Here is a 10065-nt window from a genome sequence, read left to right as displayed (position 1 = left end):
TTTCTTGGCGACTGGCCGTACCTTGATAGATGTGCAAAAAGGAGAACTTACTATGCGGGTTCAAGATCAGGATGTGACCTTCAACGTATTCAAGGCAATGAAATTCCCTACAGAAGATGAGGAGTGCTTAAAAGTGGATGTGATTGATTCTGCGGTTACTTCGGAACTCGATCACATGCTAATGTCTGATGCATTGGAAAAGGCCTTAGTGGGGGAATTTGACAGTGATGATGAAGATAGCAACGAGCAATTACAATATCTGAACGCTTCTCCCTGGAAGCGAAAGCTAGATATACCATTTGAATCTCTTGGTACTTCTGACCTCAAGAACGCTGAAGGGAAGCTCAAACCATCAATAGAGGAAGCGCCTACCTTAGAGCTCAAACCATTACCTGAACACTTAAGGTATGCCTTTTTAGGTGATTCATCTACGTTACCTGTTATTATTTCAGCTGACCTTTCAGGTAGTGAGGAAGACAAGCTCTTAAGGATTTTGAGAGAATTCAAATCGGCTATAGGATGGACTATAGCAGACATCAAGGGGATAAGTCCCTCATATTGTATGCATAAAATTCTGTTAGAGGAAGGTAGTAAGCCAACTGTGGAACAGCAGCGAAGACTGAACCCGATCATGAAGGAGGTGGTGAAGAAAGAAATTCTGAAATGGCTAGATGCAGGCATCATTTATCCTATTTCTGACAGCTCGTGGGTGAGCCCTGTACAATGTGTTCCTAAGAAGGGAGGTATCACTGTGGTCGCAAATGAAAAGAATGAGCTCATCCCTACTCGAACAGTTACAGGATGGAGAGTATGCATGGATTATAGAAAATTGAACAAAGCCACAAGAAAGGATCACTTCCCTCTCCCATTCATTGATCAAATGCTTGACAGATTGGCGGGACATGAGTATTTTTGTCTTCTGGATGGGTATTCTGGGTATAATCAGATTTGTATTGCACCAGAGGATCAGGAAAAGACTACCTTCACTTGTCTATTTGGCACATTTGCTTTTCGTAGAGTTTCGTTTGGGTTATGTGGCGCCCCGGCCACCTTTCAGAGATGTATGATGGCTATATTCTCTGACATGATTGGAAATAACGTCGAAGTATTCATGGATGACTTCTCCGTCTTTGGACACTCATATGATGAATGCTTGAATAATCTGCGCGCCGTACTCAAAAGATGCGTGGAAACTAATTTGGTGCTTAATTGGGAGAAATGTCATTTTATGGTGCGTGAAGACATTATCCTTGGGCATAAGGTCTCTAGTAAAGGTCTGGAGGTGGACAAGGCCAAGGTGGGAGTCATTGAAAATCTTCTCCCACCTAATTCAGTGAAAGGAATCCGTAGTTTTCTCGGTCATGCGGGTTTTTATCGGCGATTCATCAAGGACTTTTCAAAGATATCTAAGCCGTTGTGCAATTTACTTGAGAAAGATGTGCCTTTCAAATTTGATGATGATTGTTTGGCAGCATTCGAGACTCTCAAGGAGAGTTTGATCATGGCACCAGTTATTACAGCACCAGATTGGACAGAACCGTTTGAGATGATGTGTGATGCGAGTGACTATGCGGTAGGTGCAGTTCTGGGACAGCGCAAGAAAAATCTCTTCCATGTGGTCTACTATGCGAGTAAGACTTTAAATGGGGCCCAATTGAACTACACCACTACTGAGAATGAGCTTTTGGCTATAGTCTTTGGCTTTGAGAAATTTCGATCTTATCTGCTTGGTACGAAAGTGACAGTATTCACTGATCATGCAGCTATTCGCTATCTGATTTCTAAGAAGGATTCGAAGCCGAGACTCATTCGTTGGGTGCTTTTACTTCAGAAATTTGAGTTAGAGATCAAAGATAGAAAAGGTACCGAGAATCAAGTAGCTGACCATCTCTCTAGGTTGGAGAATCCCGATTCTACTTCACAAGATAGGACGTTAATCAATGAATCTTTTCCGGATGAGCAGTTGTTTGCAATTCAGGAGGAAGAACCATGGTTTGCAGATATTGTAAACTGTCTTGTCAGCAATATAATGCCTCCCAATTTGACATCCGCGCAAAAGAAGAAGTTTCTGCATGAGGTAAAGTGGTATATGTGGGATGAACCATATTTGTTTAGACAGGGAGCTGACCAGATCATCAGGAGATGTATCCCGTTCTGTGAGACGGAGGGGATATTACGAGACTGCCATTCCACGGTTTATGGTGGACACTATGGAGGTGAGAAAACGGCAGCTCGTATTCTGCAAGCAGGTATTTTCTGGCCCACCTTGTTCAAGGATGCTCATCAGTTTGTTTTAAGGTGTGATCGTTGCCAAAGAGTGGGAAATTTGTCAAGGAAGGATGAGATGCCATTAAATGTGATGCTTGAAGTCGAGGTCTTTGATGTATGGGGAATCGATTTCATGGGGCCTTTTATCTCGTCTTGCAATAATCAGTACATTTTGCTGGCAGTCGATTATGTCTCAAAATGGGTCGAAGTTAAAGCTTTACCGACAAATGATGCAAAGGCAGTGCTAAATTTTCTTCATAAGCAAATTTTCACAAGGTTTGGAACACCTCGGGTAATCATAAGTGATGAAGGATCGCATTTTTGCAACCGTAAGTTCACTTCTATGATGCAGTGTTATAATGTGAATCATCGAGTAGCTACTGCCTATCATCCGCAAACAAATGGTCAAGCGGAAGTGTCTAACAGAGAGATAAAGCGCATTCTAGAGAAGGTTGTTTGTCCATCAAGGAAGGATTGGTCTTTAAAGCTCGATGAAGCTGTTTGGGCTTACAGAACAACATACAAAACTCCACTTGGGATGTCACCGTTTCAGTTGGTGTACGGTAAGGGATGTCATCTACCGGCGGAGCTTGAGCATAAGGCCTACTGGGCATTGAAGAAATTGAACCTGGATTTAGATGCAGCTGGTAAGAAAAGAATGCTTCAGCTTAATGAACTTGATGAATTTCGACTTCAAGCGTACGAGAATAACAAAATGTATAAGGAAAAGGTGAAAAGGTGGCATGATAGGAAGCTACATCCTAAGTTGTTTGTGCCAGGGCAACAAGTTCTGTTATTCAACTCTCGGCTCCGACTTTTTCCTGGGAAGTTGAAATCAAGGTGGTCTGGACCTTTTATTGTCAAAACTGTGTTTCCACATGGAGCGGTGGAAATTTTTGAGAATGATTCGGACCAAGTATTCAAGGTTAACGGTCAGCGGTTGAAGCACTACTATGGGGACATGGCAAACCGAGAGGTGGTTAGTGCCATTTTGTTGACTACGTAAGAAAGGAACGGAACGTCAAGCTAATGATGAAAAAGAAGCGTTGCGTGGGAGGCAACCCATGAATTGTTGTTACAGGAACCCTTAGAAGTTAATAACCTATCCAAAAACACAAAAAAATCAGAAAACAGGGGCTGAAAATTTTTTTTCCAGAGACCCTCTGCGCGCCCGCGCAGCTATGCTGAGCGGCCGCGCAGCTTGCTGCGCGCCCGCGCAGAAATGCTGAGCGACCGCGCAGGGGTCGAGTTCCAGAATTTTTTTTACAGTTCAGAAAAAAAAAAAAAACAAAAACACAAAAACCCATTACAGCCCATAAACCCACGAATTCTTTTCCCATTACCCCATGATTTTATCCCTCAACCCCACTCCTAATCTAATTTAACCTACTCCACACCCTATATATACATACACCTATCCTACATATCTCCCACAACTTCCTACACTTAAACCCTCTCATAAACATCAAAAATTAGTTCTTACACACTTTTATTCATAAATCAATGGCACCCAAGAGAGCACGCACTATTGACAGCAGCAGCACAGTTCCTACTGCTGATTCATCAAGGGGTACTGCTGCAAGGCCTCGGTTAACTGACAGAGCCACGGAGGAGGAGTACACTAGGCTGTTGGGGAAGCCGATTCTGAAAGAGAGGGGGTTTTTACCATCAGGGAGGGATGGTGAGTTGTTGCCCATGATTGCAGAGAAGGGGTGGATAGCTTTTTGTGAGTCACCCGAAGCAGTACCGATGAGTGTTGTTCGCGAGTTCTACGTGAACGCGAAGGCTGAAAAGAATGGGTTTTCTGTAGTTCAGGGGCTGACGGTTGATTATCATCCTGCGGCGATTCGCCGAGTGATTGGACAGCGAGAGAGGAAGCCCGAGGAGGAGAACTGGAATGAAAAGACTGATGAGGATTTTGACTTGGATTTGATTTGTGCGACTCTCTGTCGACCGGGCACAGTTTGGAACCGCAGTCCAGCCAATAATGAGTATCGTCACTTTCCGGCGATCGCCATGAACAGGTATGCCCGTGCATGGAACGCATTTATATGTGCTAATATTTTGCCTTCTTCACATACACACGAGGTCACAGTTGAGAGAGCACAGTTGTTGTGGGGAATTCTGAATGAGGAATACTATGTGGACCTTGGTGAGTTTATCTACCAAGGAATTCTGAAGTTTTTGAGGGGAGCAAAGCATATGAACATCCCTTATGCATCCACGGTTATAAAGCTATGCCGTGCAGTAGGAGTGAACTGGTCGGCTCATGAGCAGTTACAGTTGCCAGCAGCTCCTATAGATTCTGGCACTCTGAATGGGATGCAGGAGTGGACTGGTGGTGAGCCTGAGGAGCATGGGCTGGGTTATCGTCTTCCAGGAGGGCGTCCAGCACGAGGTGCTACTATGGCCAGGTCAGGGCGTGGTGAGGCTAGTTCTTCGAGAGCTCAGGAGGGTGCTGGGATGGGTGATGCCCAGTATAGGAGGCTTTCACGGCGGATGGATGCCATGTATGAGACGCAGAGCAGGTTTGCTCAGGAGCTCACCCTTGCGTTAGGGACTGCTTTTCGAGGCCTTGGAGCTGATATCCAGTGGCCAGTTTTTGGTGAGGACTCTGCATACCCGCCGCCTGATACTCCACCCACTGAGGGTGATGATGATGATGACTCCGAGTAGGTATACCCTGTATTCCTTTCTACTACCTTCACTGGGGACAGTGAAGATTTTAAGTTTGGGGGTGGTAGTTAAGGAATATTTTGTGTGTGTCATATAGTTGCATATTCATGATAGTTAGTTCATATAGTTGCATAATTTTTGCCATATAGTTTTTATATATAACTTTATTTGTTTGTCATATCATATAGCTCATGCATATACCATGATCCCTTTTGCAATGATTTATCGACTGAATTGTGATATTGATGCGAGTGTAGTGATAGCATTAAAGTGATATTAAGTTGTGTAGGTTGATATGCATGCTAGAAGCACTTGTATTGTCACTAAGTCTTAGAGAATGCTGAAGGACTAGATTGTTGTTATGATTTGATTATTTTCGAGGATAATCTATTTATTATGCTTAGAATTTGATAATAGGTTCTTAGTGGTAAAAGCATGAAAAAGAAAAAAAAATGGAGTAAAAATGGAATTTGTTGCTAGTTGTGGCTAGGCGTCAAATGGCTAGTAGCCGGCTCGCATGTTATGCGAGTAGTCTAGGGTTGAGCAAGATGGAGCGAAACGCACTTGCTCAGAGTTAAAAAAAAAAAAAAAAATTTGCGTAATTGATCAAGAGTGGGCTCTTTGGTATTCGAGTTATTAAGTTCTTAGGGGACTTTGTGCCTAGTGACCTAAGGCTTTTAGAGTCTGGGATCCGCTAACCTAACGCTCGTTACATGGATACCATTGTATAAGTCTTTTGTGGACCTCACTCATTGCACGGTCAAATAAGCATTTGCGTTGTAAATAAAAAGCACGATTCCGTAGTAAGCTCCAAAGTTCTTGTAGTGTTGTATATCACTTTGTGCCTAGAATTTTTATTCTTTGTATAATCGTAGGATTGCCTTGAGGATAGTCTAGTCATAGTAATTGGTCTAGTTCCGAAGCATATCTGTTAAGCATTTGCACACACCACGTTTCTGGCGGTATGTCCGTTTGCATGAGTTTCTTGATCTTTAGTGTCTAACTGCATTCGGTGAGACGTGACAATTTGGTTGGTTAATTGTAGTAAGAGGGATCGTTGCATTTTCATATAGATTGCATTCATGCATATTTTTATTTGTTTTGAGTCTGTGACGCTTGAGGACAAGCATCGATTTAAGTTTGGGGGTGTGATAAGTGGCATTTTATACCACTTAGAACGTCTTAAAATGGCTTAAATTGGTGTCTTGAAATCAAGTATTTTGTGTATTTGATGCGTTTTTCTAGTGTTTATGCATTTCAGGGTATTAGTTGCATTTCGGAGGAGGAATCATCAAGAATAAGCCTTGGCATGTGTTCACCATTGCGAGAGGAAAAGAACGGGCAGATTACGGCGAAGAAACGGAGCAAACCTGGAAATTTTCCAGTAGGGTCCTGCGCGCCCGCGCAGCAATGCTGAGCGGCCGCGCAGCAATGCTGAGCGGCCGCGCAGCAGCCTTGCGCGCCCGCGCAGAAATGCTGAGCGGCCGCGCAGGGTCGGGGAAAATAATATATTGTTTTAGACTTCTACTTCTGTTTGGCTTCCAACTTCTATGTAATCTGAGTTTTATGGGACTATTATATAAGTAGATTTGAGACGTTTTTCACAGAGTATTAAGAGGGGATTATGTTTTAGATTGTGTTTTGCAAGAAGCGAAGGAGATAAGGAAGAAGACCGATTTAGCACACAGCAACGAAGAGGAAGCATATATTCTTGTGATTCTTGTTTCGTTGTAACGTTGGATGCTAGTTTTCTTGCTTTGACTTATTTACTCTTGTGACGTACTCTGTTTTAATATAATTAGTTTAGTTGTTATTTTATTGTGTTCGTTTATCATGATTTCATATGAACCCATGATGGCGATAAGTTCTATTATGGGCTAATCGTGATCATGGGGTTGCAACGGATTTATTATGGAATTCTTTAGTTAATTGTTTAATACTTTAGTGTGTGATGATTGTATGATATCTAGTATTGGTTGTGCGTATTCGTCTTATGTGCGTCGCGAACATATAAGATAGGGTGTTAATCTCTTGTGAAGCGACGGTGGATCTTGAGATTTAGAACTTGCCATGCTAGCATAGGTTCATGTACGTTGTGCATGATTAGTGGGTAACTCTAACAGTTTTATTTGCCCTATGTAATCAAAAGGAATAACTTGTGCTTAAATCGTTGTGTTGTCAATTTCTGTAGACATATAGGAACTCGACATAATTGATGACTATTCAACTTCTATCTTAATTGTGGATGTTTGGTAGAATGGTATTAGTACAATGAAAGTTGGCTTTTATCAGTTTTGTGTTATTCGATTAATATCATTACTGTCACATGCTAAAGGTAATAACTATGGCTATAGAAGGAACTAATAATGAAGTTGTGATCTCATGAGTGTTTTATTATTGATAAATTGAAGTGTTAGTTAAGTGGTTAATTAAGTAGTTAATTATAGTTAATATTTAATCAACAATTTTAAGTGTTATCTTAACATTGAGAAGTAATCATACATTGGTGAGAGTTAAATTAGACAATAAATTAGTCTGAGTCTCTGAGGGAACGAACTAGAAAGTATTCTATATTACTTGCGAACGCGTATACTTGCGTGAATATTAGTGCGTGATTTCGCCCTAACAATACATACAAGTATATACATACAAGTATATACATACAGAAGTGCTGCTGGATTTTTGTTTATAAAAAAAAATCAGTTTGTGTTTGGTGATTTTGGGTATTTTTTAATTTTTAATTTTAATTTCTGTTTTGTGTCTTTTGGCTTTTCAAATCTGCGTTTGTGAGTTAAGAATTTTAACGAGATACATTTCTGTCTAAATTTTTCGATTATAATTAATTTAATTCGAATTATTAAATTAATTTAATTAATTCGAATTTTCTTAATATTATTCTTAAAATTCTGAAAGTGTGTGTCTTATTATTATTTTAAATGGCTCTCAATTTCCAAATTGTCGCGCATAATCAGGTTGGTTATTTTAATCCAGAAAAATGTGATGTGGAAAAATTTAAGCCATGGATTAGATTTTTGAATGACCATTCGATTGTTAGCTCTGCTATTAAATCAAATGTGATTTTAAATGTCGATCTGCTTAGACTGATTTGCACAACCTCTACTGTGGCCGATGATTCAAAATCTTTTTCATTCACCGTGGCAAACACACAGTATGTGGTTGATGAAACAGTCGTCAATCAAGCTTTGAATTTTCCTATGGACAATTTCTGTAATTTGCCCTCTGAAAATGATATCACAAACTTTTTCCATGCTATTCACTATCAGGGGGTGATCAATTTAACCAAACTTTCAAAATCCAATTTGGTGTCTGAATGGGACATTTTCTTCGATACACTTTCTAAAGTGTTTGCCAACTGCACTAAATCCAACTTTCACAACATCACTTCCACTCTGCAGTATATTGGTCTTGCGGTTGTTTTCAATCAAAGGATTAATTTTGGCAAACTACTTTTTCCCATTCTCTTTAGACGTCTCACTACTGCTTTACGTGATCATTCTACAAATCGTAGGGTCTCGTGTTACTATGCTCGTTTTCTCATGCTTATAGCAGATCATCTTCTCACACCTGAGCACAAAGCCCTTTTTGCTAACTCCGCAGTAACCGAACCCCCTCCTGTAAGCAAAAAGATTTACACCCGCCAAGACACAACCTTCAAATTCATGCAAGTTCCAGTACTTGTATCTGCTTTCATGACCACTTATATTCCCTTACCTATTTTCAATCTTCCCGGTCATGAACAGCAACCTCAACCTCCAGTGGTTCAAGCCACCCAGGCTCCTCCAACATCAAATGCTCTTCCATTACAGGTAGTAATTCCTCACCCTCACTCCATTCCTACTTCTGTTGAAAGACCCCCAGTGGTCGATAGGACTGACCATGAAGTTGTAGAACCACAGCTTCAATCCCAGGTCATAGAGCCAAACACAGAGTCACAACCTATCTCAACCTCTCCCCCACTGTCTAAAATGTTACCCAGAAGGTTAATAGGAAGTAGTGTATTGTTAAATATGAGTGAACCCTCAGCTCTGCCTCCTCCCAAGAAAAGAAGAACATATACTAAGGCATCTGAAAGCCCATCCTTGTCCTCCTAACAGGATATGGATTTTGAAATGGCCAATGAACAGTTACTAGAGACATTCTCTCAACAGGATGAATCTATTGAAATTCGCCATAGGGCCATGGCATCTTGTACAGAGTCAAGCACAATTCCATTACTCACAATGGAACCATACATACCCACAGATAATACTCAGGACACAGAGCGAGGAATGCACATAGAGTCTGTTACAGTGCCTGCCATAGTTACAACAGAAGAGCAGTCACATGCTTCTGAGGGAAAATCTGACTCTCAGCCACCCTTAATAGAGTCATTTTCTCCCCTCCCAGATCCAACACCTCTGGCTCCCTCACAGGATTCTCCACTCGCAGATTTATCTGGAGAAAGTGGAGGGCAACTCAGTCAATCTATCCCTGAAGCAATTCAGACATCTATTTCAAATGAACTGATAGTATTGACCGAGGATAGGGACTCGCGAATTCCCATTGCACCACCACTGACCTCTCTTGAAGAGGCTAGGGTGATTTTAACTGCAGGTACAGAAGAACAGCAACAGGAAGACTCCTCACGAGCAATTATATTGAGAGAAACACAAGCACGTGAGGTGAGTGAACCAAACACGAGTGAAAGTCAGGTGAGAGCACACACAGACACAGACACTGAAAACCTGTTAGCTCAAATTGCTGCTTTAAAAGAAGAACTTGCTAAAAGCCAAGTTGAAGCTAAATCATTCAAAGCACAAGTGGTTGAACGGTCTTCTTCTTCCACCTCTGTCAACAATCAGCTGGCACTCATCAGGAATGATATCTCAGATCTCAAGACCACTGTCATACCAAAGCTCAATTCCATTCAGGAAACTCCAACTTTATCAGCTGATGACATTTCTAACTTCTGCTCTCTACATACAAGAATGACTTCTCTTGAAGACCTGGTTGAAATGAATCATGCACTGGACTCCTCCAGATTTCTAAAGATAGAAACGGGCATGGAACATCTTAATGAAGGAATAAAACACTTGTATTTCATGGTCAAGAATTCTCACT

Source organism: Apium graveolens, chromosome 7, assembly GCF_009905375.1.
Source record: "Apium graveolens cultivar Ventura chromosome 7, ASM990537v1, whole genome shotgun sequence".
In the NCBI taxonomy this organism is placed as follows: domain Eukaryota; kingdom Viridiplantae; phylum Streptophyta; class Magnoliopsida; order Apiales; family Apiaceae; genus Apium; species Apium graveolens.
Note: the sequence above shows the minus strand (reverse complement) of the source record.